The sequence below is a fragment of the Rhipicephalus sanguineus genome, chromosome 1 (genome assembly GCF_013339695.2).
Source record: "Rhipicephalus sanguineus isolate Rsan-2018 chromosome 1, BIME_Rsan_1.4, whole genome shotgun sequence".
In the NCBI taxonomy this organism is placed as follows: Eukaryota; Metazoa; Arthropoda; class Arachnida; order Ixodida; family Ixodidae; genus Rhipicephalus; species Rhipicephalus sanguineus.
The window spans coordinates 93,464,061-93,468,883 of record NC_051176.1 but is presented as its reverse complement, the minus strand read 5'-3'; the positions used below and the strand labels follow the sequence as shown (position 1 = coordinate 93,468,883).

Below are 4,823 nucleotides of genomic sequence, written 5' to 3'. Positions count from 1 at the left end.
GCCCCCTTGTCACACAACGCCATGCTGATGAAATGCTTCGACTAGGTTGTAAAATACGGCGCTTCACACTAAGCACAAGTGAGAGCTCAACTGTGAATGGCACATGGTGCCATTCACAGCCAAAGTGGTAACCGGAAAAGGCTGTTTGAATCAGGACAGCAAGATGCGGTAGCTTTAGTGCAACAAGAATCGTGCTTGTAAATGAAGTGAACAACAAGGGTGGTGTCAGAATTGAAATTTTATTACAAGTATCACGAGCAATGCACATAAAAAGCAAAATAAATAAATATCCTTTAAATTTAATGCCAAGAAAAAGAATATAAAAGTAGCTTCCTTTTATAATATACAAATGGAGTTATTACAAAGTGCCTGCTGCTCCTCTGCAACAACACACGCGTCTCGCAGCACGAAAGTCATTGTATTACATGAAAACAAGGCACAGTCGAACCGGCATTAATTGAACTCGCTAAAAAATGCAAGTTGTTGGTTGCTGATATGTCTTCCTCTATTATTGATTTCTGTTTGTACCCAATCCTGTTATCTAAACACTTCTAAGCAACAGAACACGTATTCGTCAACTATTTTTTGGTCTTGCAATATTTCAAAATTGTTGTGCAACCTAGACCTTTCACAAACGCTTTTCTTTTTTTCTAGGATGTGTAAAAATCGATAGAAAACGTACAGTGTGCCACAATATTCTACACGTATACACTATAAACATAAGGATACACTACAGTGCACTATGTGCATATACTACAAAATTGCTCAATGCATGACTTTGTATAATGAGATTTTAAAAAATGACATGGCAAAACATGATTTATAAATGAAACCACACTGTGCTATGCACATGTACTACAAAACTGCTGAATGCATCACCTCGCACGATGAGATTAAACAGAAATGACATCGCAGGACACGATTTACCATTGATCTACACTTTACTATGTACAATGAAACAGCACATCAGTGCTTCTGATATGCAGAAAAAGAAAATTAACTGAAAGAAAATTGCAGGGCACCATTGAAGCAAACCAGCGTATCATAGCTCGTGATGTGAACAAAAATAAATCTACATATATGTACAACTAGTCTTTACAAATCACTGTGCAGGTGCCTTCCGCTGCAATGAGGGCCCGGGCGAGGGTACCAACGCCTTGCAATTTGTGGACCGCGTCACCGAGAAGTTGAACCTGGCGCAGCTTTCCAATGATGCCTGGCCCTGCCGCCTGGTGTTTGCGGCTAGTAACTCCAGCGCCTCGGCCTGCCAGTTGCCCCCATCTCGCAGCTGCGGCATGAGCTGGAAACCAAGAAATGTGTTGCCATTATCATCTATAAATTTCCTGCTACCGACTCTTCGCTGGAAGCTTCTGTTCGTGAAGAGTTTCAGTGTGTGCAACAATTTCCTCTCTGTTGAAAATCCACTGACCCAACGGCATCCATGAATGGTGCTTGGTTCACCGCACAACCAACGCACTTCGTTTGGACAGACCAAAGCGGTGCCGGAATTCATTTTCGCTCATCTCATCAAACGCATCTCACGCCTCTAACCATCTCTGCATGAGAAGCAACCAAACAGCCCTTTTCAGGGCTACACAATCGTTTGCCCGGCTTTACGCGATGACTGACACAATCTCCTTCCGAAACCCTAGCTGCTGCAGTATGCAAAACATACAGCAAGCAGGTGTAACACAGGTGCAAACATGTGCATTTGTGTATGATGGCTATGTGAAAAAGTTATATAACGAGCTTGCTTTTTGAACAGTATATTTAGCAATAGCACATTTTCAGTTTCACTTTTGAAGCAATTGACAAAATAGGGAAACATTTCAAGATGTTGAACATTTTTGCAATGCTACCTTTTTGCTACATCTGCAAGGCAGGACACCTGTTTATTCCATCTGACAGTTATGCATACAACTAGCTCCTGCAACCGTTTGCCAAATTTTTTTTGTGCAGCCTTTTGTCTTTATGCCCACAGATGTCATCTCTTCACAAACATATGCCTGCACGCATGAGCATCACCAGTGAGCATGTAACACCATCTACAGTTAATCAAAAACATCAGCGAAACTTACGAGTTGGGGCACGGGAAAGATCCTGGGCCACATCCTCTTCAGCCACACCAGTAGCAGCTGGAGCAGGGCTCACCTGTTATAGTAAGAAGTTTCTTGATTGACACACTGAGTGCAATAAGAAGTATGGAGTGGAAGTGAACAATAGCAATGTTTTTTTAGAATGTTTCAACAGCGGCATGCTATGACACACAGACTTTGGAGAGAGGGGTGGAGGGAGACAAGCCTACTGGCTACGCACCTCACTCGACTCGAGGGTCTGAGAAATGGGTTGGAACACGTAGGGTGCTCTAGTGACCTTCGAAATATAGTTCGCGGCTGTTCTTTCGTCATCACCGCAAATGTGGCTGTTTCGCATTCTGTTCTGGGCGGCGCAACGTGTTAGCACCTCAGCTAACGCGGCGGCCGGGTGATCCACTCGATATTGTTTGAAAAAGTAAAACAGCGCGTAATGGCTCGAAGCAAACGAGCCCACTTGTTCGCAGCATACAAGTGACAATGATATTCTAAGCCAGTGCTTACCGATTCAGACCACCCGAACTATGGGCCTCGCACACTCGTCCCTGTCAAGCACGACGCGGCCGCGGTAATCCGAAATCTGGCAGCCTCGGGTGCTGCTGTAAAGCACAAGCGGGACGTGTAAGATGACCGACCACAATACAATTGTGCTCGCACTCACCTCTGCTGCCCTCGGAGTTTGGCAAGACCCTGCTGCGAATAGTAGCGCTCATTCCTCCATCGGGCCTGCCACTGGGCCCTGGTGTTACGCGCAGGGACTTCTTCGTTCAAAAGCGCTACTAGCTCCTGCCACATGTCGTCCCGGCCCTCCCTCGTGAACGACGGCTCCAGCGGGCACGACAGCCTCGCGATCTGTGGGTGCTCTTTCACAAAAGCCAGCAGAAGCTCCTTTTGACGATCCGACACCCGAGAACCAACGCAGACGTTGCGATCGGACGACATTTTGAAACTACGTCAACCGCTACTTTTCTCTTTTTTTTTTCGCGTGCGCGACACCATCTAGCGACGACGTCAAAAAAAACTAACATTATTAAATATCATCACTCAAAGCTGTTGCTGTTTGAAAGAGTGTTTGAGCTTGAGAAGCAAAAACAATAATTTTCTGTAAAGTAATTATATTTATTAAAAGGCGAGAAACGCTTCACGGTCCCTGTGCCGACGTCACAGGATGCGCGTCTACTTCCGGAAAGCTGTTCGCTTGACGATTGGCTGTTCTCTTCCTCTCGGCGGTTCTAGGCGGGAGAGCTGCGCCTCCTCCTACTTCTGTGACGTAGGCACCGCAGAACGAACGCGGAACGAACAGATCTCCGATCGCCCCTCTGGTTTTACGCTTGGCGGATTTGGGCTGGATCGTGGCCGCAGCGTGAAGGAGGCGCTGTCGACAAGCTCGAAGCCCGAGGCAGCCTGACGCGCAGCGCTCGTGTAACGGCATAGCCAGGTCCATGACGAAGATTACCGATGTCCTTGGTTGGGTTACAGGAGGCTTCTCGGATATTTCGGTAACAGACTCGGGTTGAAGAAGGCCAAGCCATCCTACGCATCTTGGCTGGGCCCACAAAAACTCTAGCGATGGTCGCGTACGAATCTGCATCGCAGCTGTCGATGTACTGCGGCCGCGCTCTAGAAGGAGCCGGAAGGATGACCAGTGCGGAGATGCGTCGTCTGAGGCTCCAGGAACTACGGCAGGTTCGGAGGCGACTGGATAGGCGTCTATGGACCTTCTTCCAAACATGACCAGGAAGGGAACACAGGATAGCACAGTACTTTCCTCGAGCGAAGCGCGTTCCGTGAAGGCTTACGCAGAAAAATAACGCAACATGGCATTCGTCTTCTTTATCTGTCTCTTGTTCTTGTTCACCTTCAACTGTGGCTCACACCCACTGTGGGGTATTGGCCAGTAATTGAGCGGTTTTATATACTGATATAATACTTTAGAATAAGGGAGATTGTAGAATTGAAAGATTACAAATTTGATAGGCAATTTTGGCGCTTGTGAACACACATCGTCCTCGTCGTTCACTTCGCGCAGTCGTATTCACCATGGCCGTGTTCAGGTTGACATTGATTTCTTTAAATTTTCAATTTGTCATTTATTTTCATTGTTTATTTGACAAGAGCATTAGAAGTTATCACTATATATGCCCTTTTGTTACTACATTTCATTCTGTTCTACCGGAGTTCACTCTTAATGGAAAGTCTGGCTCTGCATAAGGAATCACGTGGGCACTGCAGCCGCGTCTGCTGCGTCAAAAATATTGGGAGCGGGCTGAGAACTAAAGCTTTAGCAACGCCTGGGAAGCCTCAGCGTCACTGTAGTGCGCGGCTTTCGCATAATAAATAGCAAAAATCCAATAGAATTCAGAAAAAAAAAAGATGGACTTGTTTATCGCATGTGCCTGGTGGACGACACATACTGTAGTAAGCTGTGATGGAACAGCTGCTGTTCTCTAAGTTGCTTCTCGTAGAGTTTTTATGTTGCTTCAAAGTTGCTGTTCGTTTGATCTGGGTGATGCGCTGTCATGTTCTGCTAAGGGCGTTACTGTTGTAGTCCTCCGTTGTTCCGTCTAGGTTTCCTGGATGAAACTAGCCGGAATTTTTTGTGCAAAAATTACCATCTTTAGTCAGTCGCATGTCTGGAACTCGTTAAAAACTTATCAGGTGACAGATTACAAGTATCTCCTTCGAATGGATCTTTTGAATGCTCCAGTGCAAAGGTGCCGTAAGTTTCGT

The 4,823-nt window shown here is 46.1% G+C and overlaps 1 long non-coding RNA gene across 1 annotated transcript; it reads right to left on the bottom strand.

Annotated features, from left to right (window-relative positions):
- Positions 1 to 220: 220 nt before the first annotated feature.
- LOC125758268 (uncharacterized) lies at positions 221 to 2,670 on the bottom strand. The gene is made up of 3 exons (XR_007415984.1): positions 2,598 to 2,670; positions 2,079 to 2,151; positions 221 to 1,300 (listed from the first exon to the last, which is right to left on the bottom strand). It is a non-coding gene; the product is annotated as an uncharacterized LOC125758268 (long non-coding RNA).
- Positions 2,671 to 4,823: the final 2,153 nt, after the last annotated feature.